At 40.5% G+C, this 18854-nt stretch overlaps 1 pseudogene; it reads left to right on the forward strand.

Moving 5' to 3' along the window:
* The first annotated feature begins 878 nt into the window (after window positions 1-878).
* Window positions 879-9161, forward strand: LOC107729021 (cell wall protein DAN4-like; annotated as a pseudogene).
* The last annotated feature ends 9693 nt before the right edge of the window (window positions 9162-18854 follow it).

Here is an 18854-nt window from a genome sequence, read left to right on the forward strand (position 1 = left end):
AGCAGATACATGAAAAATATAAGACAGCAATAAAATGCTCTTTTACGCATCTGTAGATGCGCTTCATGTTTGTGTTAGGCAGGCGGAAGTGACGCGCGAACAGCGCTCATGACGCATCACGCTTCCTCTGCAGGATCATGGGTAATGTAGTTTTCACCAGGAATTCCGCTGTTCAACATGGTTATTTTAAAATTACGTTTAAACACGCGAACTGATGGCTTCAACAGAAGCATAAACCTTCGATTAACAACATCGCAGCTCTCAGGATCTCTGTCATTAAAAGTTTATACGTTATCGTTAAAAATCAATCCCACAATGGCGAATATGAATGGAATTTTTTACTTCCGTTTATATTTTCTGTATTAAATATGCTAATATATTGTTTTATTTCTAATAATAATTCAATTAATCAAACTTATGCAAGATGATTCGCACTCTACCCGAATGATAATTTCAGACGTACGGACGAGCTTTTGTTCGATAATAAAATAAAAGTTATTTAAAAGTATTTATCATGCCCTAAAACATTTGTTTGTATGATGGGCAAGTCTCACATTCACATAACAAGATCCCTTCAATTTAAACCCAACTGTAAAGCATTAGCTTCAGATTTATTATTATCACTATAATGAATATTTATAAAATATTTTTTAACAATTAATTAATAAAAATGCCATTTGTTTATTTCCCCCTCTGTGTGTTCTTCCACGTGTTGTTGTTCTCTGTAATGTTGTGTTATTGTGGTATTTAAGTTTTGCATATAAACAACAAAGAAGTCGTTAATAGTGAGCGTTGTGTTGTTCTGTGGGAGGCTCGCTGAGTGTCGCCCTCTAGAGCCGCAGACGCGCTACAGCAGCTGCACGACACATTACCAGTTTACAGACTAATTCAGTTTACACCCGTTAGAGCCGCTGAAGGACGTGTCATTCATGAATGATTCTCATTCTCTGCTGTTGAACATTTAGATCTGTGAGCATCGCGGATCAGCGTGTGTGTGTGTGTGTGTGTGTGTGTGAGCGAGAGACAGCATCAGCATCAGCATCATCATCCTCATCATCATCATCCAGCGGAGGACAAAGACGCAGAAATGGGTCACAGCAGCGGCTGATCTCAGGGTAGGTGTTTGATCTCCATCATTCGCTCATTGTGTTCAAATCAAAGCGATATTTCACACGATGAACGTGTTTGTGTTGGCGAACCGACTCAGTGCGAATCTGTTTCTCTCTGTCTGATTCTTCGCTCGGTTTCTGGTTTCTGGGTTTTGTCGACACGGATAACGGGACATTGTGTGACTCGCTCACTCTTTTGTTGATCGTGTCGATGAGCGAGAAAAACCAGTAATTCATTTCCTGAACGTGACATTCACTCTTTAAACCAGCTAACCTGGCTTTAATAATATAAATTCGGGCTGATGGTGGTTTTTAGGTGTTCTGTGTTTCGTAAGGGTTGCATCACGATGATGGCCCATACACACCGGACACTCTTCCAGTGATGCTCAGTCTCCATGGCGACCAGCGCAGCATCAGCACCACATCACATCACAACATATCATCACAGCACAGCACATCAATACCACATCACATCACCACAGCACATAATCACATCACAGAATATCATCATATCACAGAACAGCACATCATCACATCACAGAACATCACATCATCATCACAGCACGTCAACACATCACAGAATATCATCATATCACCATCACAGCACATCATCACAGAACATCACATCATCACAGAACATCACAACGTATCATATCCTCGCATAACATCACATAATCACATCATCATCACATCGCATCACTTCCATTGTCCTCATTTGTAAGCCGCTTTGGATAAAAGCGTCTGCTAAATGTCAAAATGTAAATGTAATTATCACATCACATCAACACATCACAGCTCATCACATCACAGAACATCATCACATCATAACATCACATCATATCATCGCATAACATCACACAATCACATCATCATCACATAACATCACATCCCATCACATCGTATCATATCCTCGCATAACATCACATAATCACATCAACATCACATAACATCACATCACATCGTATCATATCCTCGCATAACATCACATAATCACATCACACATCACAGAATATCATCATATCACAGAACAGCACATAATCACATCACAGAACATCACATCATCATCACAGAGCATCATCACACCACACCACATAACATCACTGAACATTATCACATCACATCATCACAGCACAGAACATTATCACATCACAGAGCATCATCACAGAACATCACATCATAACATCACATCATATCACATCATCGCATAACAGCACGTCAACACATCACAGAACATCACATCATCATCACAGCACATCAACACATCACAGAACATCACATCATCATCACAGCACGTCAACACATCACAGAATATCATCATATCACCATCACAGCACATCATCACAGAACATCACATCATCACAGAACATCACAACGTATCATATCCTCGCATAACATCACATAATCACATCATCATCACATCGCATCACTTCCATTGTCCTCATTTGTAAGCCGCTTTGGATAAAAGCGTCTGCTAAATGTCAAAATGTAAATGTAATTATCACATCACATCAACACATCACAGCTCATCACATCACAGAACATCATCACATCATAACATCACATCATATCATCAACACATCACAGAGCATCATCACATCAGCATCACAGCACACAGGCATCTGATCTAGAGAAGCTTTGCACCCCTCCAGCAGTTTCTCCATCACGCTGCATTCATCAGTCACACCAGCTCTCTGCTTCAGAAGTCATGTGTGAGTGATGTGATCATTGGTCCTGTTGTGAATGAGCTCGAAGGTGACGAGAGCAGAGGTGAAGGTGTCGTTTTATGACGGTCTGTGATAAACGTTCCTCTACAGCAGATCAAAGTTCTTCCTGTGAACCGGATCGGATGGAGATCAGCCTTCATCACTGCCTGCTCGTAATCATTTCAAAGCTCATCAATATTCAACATACATTGGCAATAATAATGAATGTTATTTAAAGTATGTGCAATAACCTTATACTTATTTATCACCCTAAATCCTAGTACATCCCTACAACTTTATTTTATTTTATTTTATTCTATTCCTATTCTATCTATAGCACACCTGTACATACAATTTATTCTTTTTTTTGTGGTTTATATTTATGCATGTGTATTTTATTCACATCTTATTTGTATTATCTGTGCGTTGTTGTTGTCTCCATGTACTGGAAGCTTGTGACACTATAACAAATTCCTTGTATGTGCAAACATACTTGGCAATTTGGCTCTTTCTGATCTGATTCTGAATGTGCATGACCCGATGGTGTTGATTTATGTGCGATCTCTCTGAATCTTCAGTATTCTTGGTATGTGGGTTTTTATCAAGAGCTGATGATGACGGGATCGAGCTCTTTGGACTTCAGGATCCATAAACAGGGTTGAACAGATAACGTAATCTCGATCGAGACGCTCGTTGGCTTTTCTCTCAGGGCTCTGATTGTGGACTGGTTTGCTGTGTGCAGGTCTGTCTCTTCTGCTCGGTGTTCCTCAAACATCACGTCATGTTCCTCAGCTGTGTTCTGCTGCTGTGTGTCCTGCACGTCTGCGGCGGGACCCCGGACCCCGACAGAGAGATGTGCTACTCTCGGCAGCATCGGGACGTCGCTGTAAACACGCGTGTGGCTCTGGATCAGAAGGGAACGGTCATGGTGGCCCGAGCCAAGTCGTCAGAGAAAGACTGCATCTTAACCTGCTGCTCGGAGGACATCGGTTCAGGTGTGACACAAACACAAGGTGTGAAATAAAAATCCTCATTCGAATGCAAAAACGTTGCATTTGAATGTTATGTGTGCGTCAGGCTGCTTTATCAGCGGCGCATGAGATGCGATGACGATGTAAGTGTGGTTGGTTTTTAATGTGTTTGTTAGTCTGTCCAGCTGAAGCGGCGCTGCTGCGATGTTCATTCCAAATATTGCAGAGAAAGAGAACATCAATGCAGAGAAGATCTACTGGAACCAAGCCGTTCACACAGAACGCATATTTATCGCATTTTCTAGATGGACATCTATTGTTTCGCACAAGAGAGCCGCATGTTTAGAAAGCCATGTAAAATTAACTTTTAAAAAACATGTCTCGAGACTTTATGGCGGTCCCACTGCATCTCATGTTTTTAAATGAAGAAAGTGCTCTTTGTGATTGGCTTTCGTTTCTTTTCTTTTTTATTTATTAAACTATGCATACATGATGCTTTTTTGTTTAGAATTGTTTAAGCAACTTAAGTATATTTGTTTTATAAACATCATGCACTTTTTCACAGATAATAGTGTTACTTTATTGCTGTAATAAATGTGCATTAGTAATATTTTGCTCTTGTGGCCTCAGGAGAGAAGCCAAAAGCTTTTTTTCACCCTAACTGAAATGATGCCTTTTCAATTCAAATATTGATAACATTTAAGTGCAAAATTCGAATGTAGTTGTTCAGCCGTTTGGAGCGCCCTCACAGTGCTGTTCATCTGCGTCTCTGCTCTCACAGGGCTGAAGTGTAATCTGGTGGTGTATAAACCGGCGGAGTGGTCCGGACATCTCAACTGTGAGCTCTTCCACTGCCCGAGCGAGAGAGACTGTCCGCTGATGACAGCCAGCGCCGGAGTCAACACCTACAACATATTCAAGGGTGAGCAGAGCCGCAGTCACATCAGCAGTCACGCTTCTGTTTTATCGGACAGTACGTCATTGGCGTGGTTTCTTGGGGATGTCGCCTCAGTTCTTCTGATTCTTCATGTAATCGCAGACAGACTGGATGATGAGCAGATCAGATCTCTGTGTGGAGCGCTGGCTGTTGTTCATACAAAAATATCACTGGATTATTACAATTAATGGCAAAATGAATGTTTGGAAATGTAAACTGATCTACTGACACACTACAGCAAAAGAGAGACATAGAAATGTACTGTCACGACCGGCTCAAAGCCGTAATAAATGAAAGGAGGACATGCGGTTGGTAAGGTTGCAACAAATTATTTATTAACAAAAGAAAGGAAAAAGAACTGCCATTTCTGTTTGACACAGATGTTATCGAGTCAGACAGAACAAGTCTCACAACTCATAACAAAATCCAAATAAACATTCCAAAACCAAAAACAATCATAAAGCAATCGGGAGCAAACCAGGCCTCCTCACGCACCAACAAAGCCACAACTCTTATAGCAGGAAGAACAGGTGGACATCGTTCTCTTGATGAGTCTCCTAGACACACCCACTGGCCGGCCGTAGCAGGAAAAGCAGGAGACTCATCACATTGTGTAGGCTACATAAATATAAAAATGCCTACATGTCATAATGGTGTGCTCATGGTGATGCATTCACAGGGCTACTGAGAGCAGAGGTAAAGCTTTGCCTTTTACTCAAGATTGTAGACAGCGTTTGCATGAGCACGCTCGCCTCTCGAGGGAGTCGAACAATGCGATGCATTCGCGACAGTTTCTGTTCTCGCCTGATTCTTGAGGGAATCTAGTGTTTGAACAGAACGTGTTTGACTCTCGGGGGAGCTAAATGCATGCTGCATGATGCAATCGCACTAAGAAATGTGTCACGACCGGCTCAAAGCCGTAACAAATGAAAGGAGGACATGCGGTTGGTAAGGTTGCAACAAATTATTTATTAACAAAAGAAAGGAAAAAGAACTGCCATTTCTGTTTGACACAGATGTTATCGAGTCAGACAGAACAAGTCTCACAACTCATAACAAAATCCAAATAAACATTCCAAAACCAAAAACAATCATAAAGCAATCGGGAGCAAACCAGGCCTCCTCACGCACCAACAAAGCCACAACTCTTATAGCAGGAAGAACAGGTGGACATCGTTCTCCTGATGAGTCTGTTAGACACACCCACTGGCCGGCCGTAGCAGGAAGAGCAGGAGACTCATCACAGTACACACATCTTCATTCTGCTCTAATGTTTTAGATGCATCGTTTTTCCTTCTCAAAATCATACAGTCATTGTTGGAAAGGGTTCAAATGCACAAAAATGCTGGAAAACCATAGAATTTGTGGGAGCTGGAGGATTTTTCTGAAGAACAGCAGGCAGTTTGTGTGTGTGTGTGTGTGTGTGCGCGCGTTTTTGTGACATGTGAGGACACAAATTTGTATAATGACAAGGGTATGACAGGTATTACAAGGAGAAGGTGATTTATGAGGACATTACCCCATGTCCCCACTTTTCAAAACGCTTATAAATCACACAGAATGAGTTTTTTTGAGAAAGTAAAAATGCAGAAAGTTTCCTGTGAGGGGTAGGTTTAGGGGTAGGGTTGGTGTAGGGCAATAGAATATACGGTCTGTACAGTATAAAAACCATTACGCCTATGGAGAGTCCCCACAAGGATAGCTGACCAGACATGAGTGTGTGTGAGAGTGTGTGTGTGTGTGCGTGAGTGTGTGCGTTTGTGTGTGCGTGAGTGTGTGCGTTTGTGTGTGCGTGAGTGTGTGCGTTTGTGTGTGCGTGAGTGTGTGCGTTTGTGTGTGCGTGAGTGTGTGCGTTTGTGTGTGCGTGAGTGTGTGCGTTTGTGTGTGCGTGAGTGTGTGCGTTTGTGTGTGCGTGAGTGTGTGCGTTTGTGTGTGCGTGAGTGTGTGCGTTTGTGTGTGCGTGAGTGTGTGCGTTTGTGTGTGCGTGAGTGTGTGCGTTTGTGTGTGCGTGAGTGTGTGCGTTTGTGTGTGCGTGAGTGTGTGCGTTTGTGTGTGCGTGAGTGTGTGCGTTTGTGTGTGCGTGAGTGTGTGCGTTTGTGTGTGCGTGAGTGTGTGCGTTTGTGTGTGCGTGAGTGTGTGCGTTTGTGTGTGCGTGAGTGTGTGCGTTTGTGTGTGCGTGAGTGTGTGCGTTTGTGTGTGTGAGTGTGTGTGTATGTGTGTGAGTGTGAGTGTGTGTGTGTGAGTATGAGTGTGTGAGTGTGAGTGTGAGTGTGAGTGTGTGTGAGTATGAGTGTGTGTGTGTGTGTGTGTGTGTGTATATATGCTATACGGACAGAAATATTGACATGGGACACCCCCTTCTAATGAACAGGTTTGACTACTTTAGTAATTTCCATGAGTACAAATCTTAATGTTTAAGCATGTAATGCTATTCTAGGGAATTGTGTGCTTCTAATTTTATAGCATCAGTTTGGACAGGAGCCTTTTCTATTCTAACACAACAATGGCTCTGTGTATAAGGCAAGGTTCAGAGAGAAATGATTGATTGAGTCCGTGTGGAAGAACTGGACTGGTCTGCTGTGACTTTAAATGCAGACCTTGAGCCAAAAACTCATCACCAAACACCAGTTGGGTTAGGGTTAGTTGAATTAAAATGAAAATGAAAAATATTCAAACAAATTCAGAATATTAATAAAAAAACTACAATAGTATCTTCAGTGATACTAAAATAACACTCTTTGGTTTCTGCTATTGATTTGATTTTTTTCAGGTTTAACTCATCCAACAACTAAAGGAACTGGAAGAATTACAGCCAAACCTGCAGCGCCTCAGCCGACCATGACCATGACTACACCCACAACACCTACAACTACACCCGCAACTACAACCACAACTGCAACTACAGCCACGACTACACCCACAACACCTGCGACTGCTCCCGCAACTACACCCACAACTACAACCACACCCACAACTACAACTACAACCACAACTAAACTACAACCACAACTACACCCATAACTACAACTACACCCACGACACCAGCACCAACAACAACAACAACCAGCACCACCTCCAGCAGTGAAGCCACTGAAGCAGCGCTGACCGAGTCAGAATCACCCGAGATGCTGGAAACCGTCGCTATGACGACCGCATCCACTACCACGGCAACCAGCACCACACAGTCCTCCTCCACTAAAAGCAGCAGCACTAAAGCGCCACGGACACCCATCAAACCCAGCCGACCCAAGAAACCCAGCAAACCCTCAAGACCAGAGACGCATTCAGTGAAGCCCGTCAGAGCCACGACGCTCCCGACGAGCAGCACACCTGCAACCACAACCACAACCACAACTACAACTACAACCACGACACCTGCAGCCACAACCACAACTACAACCACGACACCTGCAACCACAACCACAAGCACAACTACAAGCACAGCAGCGGTGATTGAGCTGGAGAGCGACCCGAAGCGCCGGGATTTCAGTCGTCCCGTTCTGTCTCTTCCAGGGAAGCCCAAGGTGTCTCGAGTGATGTGGAAGAACAGCCTGGTGGCCATCGTGGTGATCACACTCGTCTTCCTCGCGCTCATCCTCTCTCTGGCGGCCCGTAAAGCCATGGAGTCGTTCGACAGACGCCACTACACCAGACTGGAGCTCAACGACCTGCACTACGAGGTTTAAACACCAGCGACGCCACAATCCAGCGGAGAAGTGTGTTTCCCGTTAGCTCTCTGGGAAAAAAGCTTTGTGTTTTAATCTTTAGGCTGTTTGGTGTAGACACTGAACGCTGTCGACGCTTCATCTGTGAATCGAGATTGAAGGAGAGAAATCAAAAGCAATACACTGAACTCAGGTGGAGTGAGATGGTGAGCAGCATCACTCCTGCACGACGTTTCTTTGGCTCATGTTTAGTTTTCTCTGGAGAAACATGGTTAAGGACGGGTTCAGCGGAGTTTCTTTCCCTGTGTTTTCCGGATCCAGAGCACAGATCTCCTTCACTAATGGATGTGCACCTCTATCATGTGCTTTATTTCCCGCGAGATCCTCACATGCGTTTCATGTTTTCGCTGTGTTTTGATCTTATTCTGCTTCGGTATTTTCTAATCTGTTATTATATGTTTGTTGTTGGTGAGCCTTGGCTTTTACAGACACCTTGAGATTAATGTGATTGTTTCTCTTGCAAGAAATAAAAATGAGTCTTTTTCAGTATTTAAAAGATTTGTTATTATATTATGATTTAAAAAATAATAATAATAAATAAAGAGTGCTGAATTGTATTGGTTCAGAGTTATGCAAATACACAAGCAACAGTAAATGACAGACAATAATGTTTCAAAAGCTCTTTTAAAATACTTGTTAGTGCAAACAATGATTAATGCTGTTCTTTTGAACTTTCTGTTCATCTGTGAATCCTGAAAAATAAAATGTATCACGATTTCCACAAAAATATTGTGCAGCACAACTGTGTTCAACATTGATAATAATCAGAAATGTTTCTTGAGCAGCAAATCAGCATATCAGAATGATTTCTGAAGATCATGTGACACTGAAGACTGGAGTAATGATGCTGAAAATACAGCTGCGCATCACAGAAATACATTACAGTTTAACAGATATTCACATAGAAAACAGTCATTTTGAACTCTAATAATATTTTACAATTTATACTGTATTTCTGATCAAATAAATGCAATCTTGAGTTTCTTTCAAATGACATTTACAATCTTACTGCTAGGGTATATATACTTAATACAAATACAATTTAATGACGGCAAATTAGATGTATAATATTATATCTGAATTGCAATGAAAACATTTTTACTCAAACTTGCACAAATTGTTTATTATCCGCTGCAAGGCTGTGGTTCGACACAAGAGGTGTATAACACATCTGTACTGTATATATCACACTTACCTACAGTGTATATTACTGAATGACTCATACATATATCTCTATCAATTTTATTATGCTCTCATAGCTGTTGATAGAGAGTCATTTTGAATGAAGATGGATTTTTATTGACATGGTACAAAAACAAAACCTTTACATTGATTGCAGTAGCAACATATATACACATTATGTAGCTTAATGTATATGGATGTAGTATAATATCACTGCAAACACAAATCACACACACACACACAGAGAAAAACAATCTCTCGACTGAGAGAGAGAGAGTCTAATAAACTACCATAATACGTGTACGTAATGAGTAATAATGAAATATAATTCGGGTTCGTGGCGCTTTGTGTTGTTTTGTGTTTCGAGCCGCATCACGAACCGCTGCGTGAAAAACTAGTCCCATCGGAATGCGCTTCCCTGCTTTCATCCGCGCCACATTAAACCGTTTGTTCTGCGTCTCCGCCGCGCTGTGATCTCAGACAGAGAAAGAGAGACGCGAATGCGATGAAACACAACAACAGCGAGCAGAAGAGCAGAGAAAGCGCGACGGAGGGAAAGGGAGAGGGAAAGGGGGAAGGGTTTGGAAGGGACCAGGCATTTTTCCTGTGAGCGGAAGGAGACGGACGGCAAGCTGTCGCGGTCACACTGAAGCACAGAAACAATCAAATCGATGAAAAACCGCGGCGGAGATTCAGCGCGAGGAATCCGGAGCGATGCGAGCGAAGCGGCGCGGCTGAGCGTTGAAGATGGGTGCCGTGCTACTGAGCCTCTTACTGTGTACTTTGTGTTTGCAGATACGCGGTGAGTTTCATTTAACGTGACGTTCAGCGAGGAATCGCGTCGATCTGAGGCGCCTCAGAACCGAGTCTCCTTGTGTGAATCGGTCGCGTCGTTAAACCAGTGCTGATGTTTGGTGTGTAGGTCAGCTCTGCTGCTGCTGTATTGTTGGAGAAACTCGTCTGTCTGTCTGTCTGTTGATGTGTATCGTGTTTGTTCTGTTCCCTCGGCCGTGTGAATCTGGTTTCGTCAAGCTAACGCTAGCTAAGTAACGTTACTTTCCAGCTGCTTTTGTCCCGAAAGCCTCGAATATGTCAGTGATTTTTGCTCTAATTTGTGGCCTGTGCGCGAGTTTCGTGTGAGATCGGCTCTCCTGCTTCAGTTACATGTGTGGAAGGACTCAAACTGATTGTTTCTTTGATTCAGTGAGTCTTTCTGCACTGGAGAATCACTTTTAGCCTTTATGTGAGTGTGTTGTGTTTAACAGCTGTTCAGGTGTGTGTGTGTGTGTGTGTGTGTGTGTGTGTGTGTGTGTTACAGACAAACAACAGCCAGCAGCAAGAAACTCTGAAAAAGTGTGTAAAAGATCAGCTAATGGTTGACATGATCTGAGGCCAAATATTAAGTGTCCAAAAAGCTCAATGTTTCTCCTGTTTGCTCTCGGCTGAGTCTGGCACGGCTTCAAGGAGTTCTGCGAGTTCCCAAATATTTGGAAAAGGAAATTCCCCATGTTAGGAAAACAGGCCTCCTTCGGCTGAAGGCGAGAAGGTTGAGGTCGCCGGTGTTTTGTGGTGGATGTGTCAAATTGAGGTTTGATTCTGTGCCAGATCCCTGCAGAGAGACTCACACACACACTCTCTCTCACACACACACACACACACACACACTCTCTCTCTCTCACACACACACACTCTCAGACACACACACACTCTCTCTCTCACACACACACACACTCACACACCCACTCACACACTCTCAGACACACTCACACACTCTGACACACACACACTTTCACACACGCACACACACTGGATTCACAGAAATCAGTCTTTCTTTGGAAGAAATAACAGTTAGTTTGGATTTTTCATAACCTAAGACTTTTTATGGACATAAATGCAAAACAAACAGGAGTACAGCTCTTAGAGAATGAGGTTGAACAAGTGGATGATGGAGATCATTGGGTGGAGTCATGCTGATTTTATCTGAACTGATTCGTTCCTAAGTGAGATTTGATTCTTTTGTTTAGTTTTGGGGTTATAGCTGAGTAGGTGTTTGCACATGAACATTTAGGTTCACATGTCGGGTAATTAACACAAATTAAGGTCTTAAATCAGAGCAACAAGCCTTAAATTCACAAAGTTGTGGCATTAATTGTTGCATGTACTGCAAATAAAACCTTTTTTACCTTGTTTTCCAGTAAAACTATCTAAACATTCTTAAATCAAGAGACATTTACTGGGGATGCAAAATGATGACATGAAGGCTTGTTTCGTGAGAAATTGAACAAAAGGGAGTTTATGCTTAAAACAAGAACAGATATCTGCCAAGGAGCTATGAAAACTTGATTTCCCTTTTAATTAAATAGATTTTTTTAGCCCACTGGCAGATTTGTTCTTGTTTTAACTCTAAACTCACTTCAATTTGATCATTTTCTCAGAAAACAAGTCGTCTCGTGTCATTTTGCTAGTGTATTTTGATTTATGAATATGTAGTACCAGTACATGTAGTACATTTGTACTGGAAAACAAGACAAAAACACTGAGGAAGAACTGCATTTTTATGCAGATGGCACAGTAATATTCTAGTTAAGCTTTTTTTTGTGTGTGATTTGAATTGAAAAGTAATGCAGATCTGTTAGAAGTTGCTAATACAACTCGTTTTCCGCTCCCAGGACATTTAGAGAACATTTCAGACATTGGGTTCCCTTAAATCTGGTCCTCAAATTCTTCATAAAGCTTCATAAAACTTGCAGAAACCCTGAGAATCAAACCCATCACACTAGCTGTGGTTCCATCCATCTATTGTTATGCACATTTTGGAATATTGCATAAAAAACACTGGATGGAAATGCCAAGATGCACATAAATTCTAAAAATGCGCATTAAAAAAGGTATGTGCTCAACTAAGTAGGATAAATTAAAATGCCATTGCATTTGGCATCTGAATTTGTTTTAGTCTTAGTCAAGTTTTAGTCGACTAAAATCGAATGGGTATAGTTACAGTGTAATGCATTTATTAAAACATTTCTCTAAAATTCCAAACTCATTAGAGAAAACATCTATTAACATAGTATGAATGATATTAAGGTTTGAACATGCAATATAGAGACGGATTTAACTGCTGTGACACATAACATTCCTTTAAATTAAAATGAAATAAAACCACTTCTCATAAAGAAACAAGAATATGGTCCTCTTATGAATGAAAGTCTACCGATCTTATATAATATGCATTCTTTATAACAACTTGCATACATACATCCTTCATTCAAGCAGACATGTGTGACCCTGGAGCGCAAAACCAGTCATAAGGGTTCATTTTTTTTTAAATTGAGGTTTATGCATCATCTGAAAGCTGAATAAATAAGCTTTCCATTGATGTATGGTTTGTTAGGATAGGACAATATTTGGCTGAGATACAACTATTTGAAAATCTGGAATCTGAGGGTGCAAAAAAATCTAAATATTGAGAAAATCATCTTTAAAGTTGTTCAAATGAAGTTCTTAGCAATGCATATTAAAAATCAAAAATTAGGTTTTGATATATTTACAGTATGAGATCACAGGGATGCAACCATACCGTGTTTTCAGAACCGATCCGATACAGAACAGTGCAGTTTTTTTTTTTTTTTAAATCAATGCATAATTTCTATAACTCAAATTCAAGTTTATTTGTATAGCGCTTTTAACGATACAAATCGTTGCAATGTAGCTTTACAGAAAATGTTAAGTTTCTACATTATATTTAGGAGTAGGTTATTAGAGGTGACTGTGTCAGGAGTGTACAGTAAGAATCATGCGGTTTGTTACATATTACACGCAATGAAACGGATGGTGAACACTATTAACTGCAATGATTATATGTTGCGATTAAGCAAAGTTTGGTAGTTCTGTATGTTGTTCCAGGGTTAGCATCATCTCTCCTCAGGTCTTCGTAAGGGTTGGATCCAGACTGAAGCTTGTGTAATTCCTAGCTGCTTCGGGACGCGAGTCAGAGAAGCAAATAGAGATGAAATTAGCATAGCTGCTGTTCAAAGCAAGCAGAGATGATGAAGTGCTATGCTTCTGTGTGTTGACCTGATCGTCTCTCTGTTGTGTGTTAAACACAATACATATAGACAACTTCATTTTAATGAAAAAATATATAATCATAATCTATGGCAAAAATACTAGGTTGGGGATAATTCGGCAGCAAAAGATACTCTAGAAAAATCATGAGTGCGCAATAATTTTATAAAATCTAAACATTTAGTGAAACAACTTTATGTAGTGGGGAACAAATAAAAGTATACTAAAGTGGACTGAAATGTTACACGTTGCTCTTTGTGTTGTTGTAAAACACATTCATTAAAAAAAGTATATTTATATATAAATATATACTATAAAATTAAAAGACATAACATTTAAGTGTATAGCACAGTAATGTTGCAGCAACGTATGATAGATAGGACAGAACAAGAAAGACTGTTAGTAATCTTTCACTGCGCAAAACTATTATAATACGAAAGGCTCCAATACAGAGCAGCACAAAGAGAAGAGACATTGATGCTGTGCGATAGTTTATTGAGCCTCTTGAAGAGAGTTCATCGTCTTGACTGTCGTAAACCGAACACGACGCGCAGTTTGAGCGCTGAAAGGATGACAGACAGCCGCAGCGTTTACGTCAACGACTTAAATATTCATCTCTACCTCACATTAAACTATGGAACCGCTTCTGAACACTTGGAATATAGTGCACAAAAACTGTATGGTGCTTTATAATGTTTTTGTGGCTTTCGTGGGGCTTAACAATAACACAGAATAATATACGCAGAATATGGGATTTGGATCGGTCTCGTCTGAACGCTACCTGATCTGAGGATCCTGAGTATCGATCCGTGCGTCTCCAGCCGTCAGCGTTTCTGATCTTTCTCTCTGAGCTTCATGAGCGGCTCACTCGTGTCTGTCGGGAGCCGAGACGTGTCGCGTCTTGTCTTCTGGATGTTTATGTTGAACAGGCCGGTAGTTACAGGTCTCTGGCTCGTTTTAGTTTAGGTTGATTGTGAATAACACACGTCTCTGGTCACATCATGAAGAGTTATTATCAGGATTAAAGTGACCAAATCTATCACTGTGATCAGGGTTATCACGGTGTTGTTAAAATGTGCTGGAAATGTTCAAAAAGTACTAACACACAAATTGTTTCACCAAGTTTTAGCTATATTTAAAATCAACAAACAATTAAAATGATGTTTTTGTTTGCATAAACACTAAAACAGTAGCATTACCAAGGATGTGCAGATTTTAAATGACAACATGACTGACAACAGTGTGTCTAATAACATGTACGAAATGTTCAAATAAAGCTTTGAAAAAGTTTCATAAAATCAGTAAAGAAAAGGGTTGAGTCATAAAATAATAAATGATATGCGTTTTATCTGCTCCATAAATACTTCTAGATACCTTATCCGAATTGTTTAAATGTGTAGAATCCACATACGATGCAAACTATTTGAAAATCTGGAATCTGAGGGTGCAAAAAAATCTAAATATTGAGAAAATCATCTTTAAAGTTGTTCAAATGAAGCTCTTAGCAATGCATATTACTAATCAAAAATTAAGTTTTGATATATTTACGGTAGGAAATTTACAAAATATCTTCATGGAACATGATATTTACTTAATATCCTAATGATTTTTGGCATAAAAGAAAAATGGATAATTTTGACCCATACAATGTATTGTTGGCTATTGCTACAAATATACCCCAGCGACTTAACACTGCTTTTGTGCTGCAGGGACACATTTATCGAACTCTTGTTAGCGTTTTATCAAGGAAAATGACAGCAGCTCTTCTCCTGCTGTAGAGGGTTAAGTGTTACCTTCAGCAGCGCTCGGCTAAACCAGGTGAGTCTGTAGTAACCCGAGCGAGGGCTGATGGGTAATCCAGCCGCTCAGATTGACCAACACAGCTGCTTTTGTTCTGCTCCGGGGAGTTTTGTGTTATTTTCATATCTCTGTGAGTTAGTTCGGCTGCTGTCGTCTCAATCAGACCAGCTCGTGCAGTTTTAGGTCTGGAGACAGATATCGTTCTTCTCGTTGGTGTTTTTGGGCTCAGGTGCTCTCTGATCTGTCAGGGAGGTAACAGTGGCTAAAGAGGCGCAGGACTCGTGTTTCTGACAGGTTTGAGTCGCTCTGTGTCATCAATACACTTATGCAGCCTGGGAAAGCCCAAACAGTAGCGCACCTGATACTGCACAATTCCAGGAAAACTTCAAAGTGTGTGTGTTGTTGTTTTTTTCTGATGACAATTTGCTTTCGTGCTTTAAAATGCATTCTGAAAATTGTCCAGGTTTGCTGTGCTTGTTTATAGTGCTGCATAATTTGGCCAAAATTTTGTGGTTATATATTAATATGGTTATAAAATAGTTATGGTTATTAAATAAAAATATGGTTAAGTAAAAATAAAAACAATTATATTACGGTAAAATTAAAAACGACTATTTTAGAAAAATATTGTAATACTAATTTAACTTAATAATAATAATAATAGTGCAATTTATTTCTAAGTAAACATTACTAGATAGAAACAAAGTTCGTAGAAATATTTTACTGTAAAATAAAAAAAACTACTATTTTAGAAAAATAATGTAGTAATACTAATTTCATTTTCCAATAATATCAATAATAATACTGATTATTATTATTATTATTATTATTATTAAATAAAAATTACTAAATAAAATAAGACCAATATTTCACTGTAAAATAAAGTAGAATATTGGAAAAAGAATACAAATTTTATTATTAACTTTAAGATTACAATACTAATATTTGTTTATTTACATATGATTTAGCTGGTGTGATCTATGATTGTCTGCACAGATTCAAGTTACTTCATTACACAGTTAAATATCAAATATGTTCTGATTCGCCTGCGTTTGTTTGTCATGTGTAATGATGTCTTCCAGCTCACTTTTATCATTTGTTTTTATTTGATGTTTATATATAGCTACTTTAGATTTTTGTCACAGTGAATATAGCCGTAACATTAATAGCACACTAGCTCCAGGTCAGCGTTACTCTCGTCACTGAAGAGCTTCGTTTGCATGTCAATCACATGCTTCTGAATCAATAGGGAGGTCATGTGATTCCTCGTCAGACTGTGCCGTCTCGTTAGCGTGACGCTCTGCTGTTGGGTTGTTAAATCAAATCACGGATGTAACGCGTGTTCATGTGTCTCTGCGCTGCTGATTCTGCTTTTGTGTCTTTATTTGATTCATGTTGTTCACAAAGCGCCATGTGTTCGTTTCGCTCATTTCTCAGACTCTCAGTGCAGTGGATGATTGACAGGCGAGTGGGCGGTGCTTCACATCAGTGTGATGTCATCACAGCTTATCGTCTCTTTAATTGTAAATCTTCCTGGTAGTAGTTCTAGGGTTAGGGTTCTTCTGTATGAAAGGCATCTGAGGTATTTGCCGTCTCACGCACAGGAAAAGCATCATCATCATGCGCTGATTGTGTCGGAGCTGCAGCTGTACAAACGACAGGTCACACATTCCTGTGACGTCCCGCCCCGTTCACACCAGAGTTGTTTGAGTGTGTGTGTGTTTGAGTCTGTGTGTGCGAGAGAGTGAGTGTGTGTGCGAGAGAGTGAGTGTGTGTGCGAGAGAGTGAGTGTGTGTGTGTGTGAGTGTGTGTGTGCGTGTGTGTGTGTGTGTGTGTGTGTGTGTGAAAGAGTGAGTGTATGTGTGTGTGTGTGTCTGTCTGTGTGTGTGTGATGAGACAAGGGGCAGAAACCAGACAGCTGTGATATTGACACACACACTCAAACACACGCGCACACACACTCACACACACGCACACACTCAAACACACACGCACACACTCTCACTCACACTCAAACTCACACACACTCACACCCAGATTGTGAATCGTTCTCATAGGAATTATAAATGAGCTGGTTAGATGATCACTATGGCATTGATTCTGTTTAAAGAGCCGATCATCGGTTTGATTGTGCAGTCATGTGACATGAAGCTGGTAGATTTAACCGGGTTGGTTACTGGAGCATCTTGTTTATAAGTGCAGTAGTTTGAGTTGCGGGGTAAACTGCTTCTCCACCTAAATATAACGTCACCTCCCTGACCCTCGTGCGGCTCACCTAACCCGCTCTGCCAAAGGTCAAAGGTCGTCAGTGGTTGTGGTTCACATGCTGTTTTTCAGAGTTTCACTGATGGGTTTTGTCTGTGTTTGTGTTTCTCCTCACGTTACAGGCCATCATTTTGAGTTTGATAAACTCTTTGGACGTCATCGTGTCTTAAAGTTGAAATGGTTTTCACAAGACTCATGTTTGCGCAGCAGGTGTGTGTGTGAGCAAACTCACTGATCAGACGCAGAATGAAGCCGCTCTGTGACGCATTGATTGCGGTGAGATGCTGTGAATGTGTTTAATGCCATGAGTTTTTGCTCCTCATCTGACTTTAGGGCCCTATGAAATCCGTTTTATTTTTTCCAAATTCTGTTTGAGTTTTCCTAGACTCTGTTTTAAAGGGCACCTGTTATGCCCCTTTTTACAAGATTTAATATAAGTCTCAGGTGTCCCCAGAATGTGTCTGTGAAGTTTCAGCTCAAAATACTCCACAGATCATTTATTATATCATTTTGAAAATGTTGAGTGGAAGCAGAAACGGGCTGTTTTTGTGCCTGTCTCTTTAAATGCAAATGAGCTGCTGCTCCCCGCCCCCTTTTCCAGAATAGAGCTGCGCCATTACAGCTCGTAACTGCTAAAAAAACATCTGTTTGGTTCTGATTATCATGTCTACCGCGCTGAAATCATGCGTTTTAAAGCCATATCAGTTGAAGCTTCTGATATACGGTTTCTTGAGCGCACACATCCGAAGCGCACACACAGAAAGCAGCTGTTACACGGCATGTGTGTACTAGACGCAGTTCTCTTTCACAAGTTTGTTAAAAACACGCATGAGTTACAAAAACAGTTGGTTGTGTCTATGAAGGTAAACAGCTGGGAAAGAAATCACGTTTATATTAGATCTGTGTATTAAGCGACAGCAGCATAATATACAGTACTTATACTGCTGACTACGCTGTTAATATATAGAGCCAAACAATAAAATAAAAGCAGAAAATCACTCGCTGCTCTGGACTGAATCACGTCTATAACTGTAATATGTATTTTTATCATTATAGGGTGGTTGTGTACACACACTGCTAACACACATTTATGTTCA

This window comes from Sinocyclocheilus rhinocerous, unplaced genomic scaffold, assembly GCF_001515625.1.
Source record: "Sinocyclocheilus rhinocerous isolate Xijiao unplaced genomic scaffold, SAMN03320098_v1.1 scaffold2682, whole genome shotgun sequence".
In the NCBI taxonomy this organism is placed as follows: Eukaryota; Metazoa; Chordata; class Actinopteri; order Cypriniformes; family Cyprinidae; genus Sinocyclocheilus; species Sinocyclocheilus rhinocerous.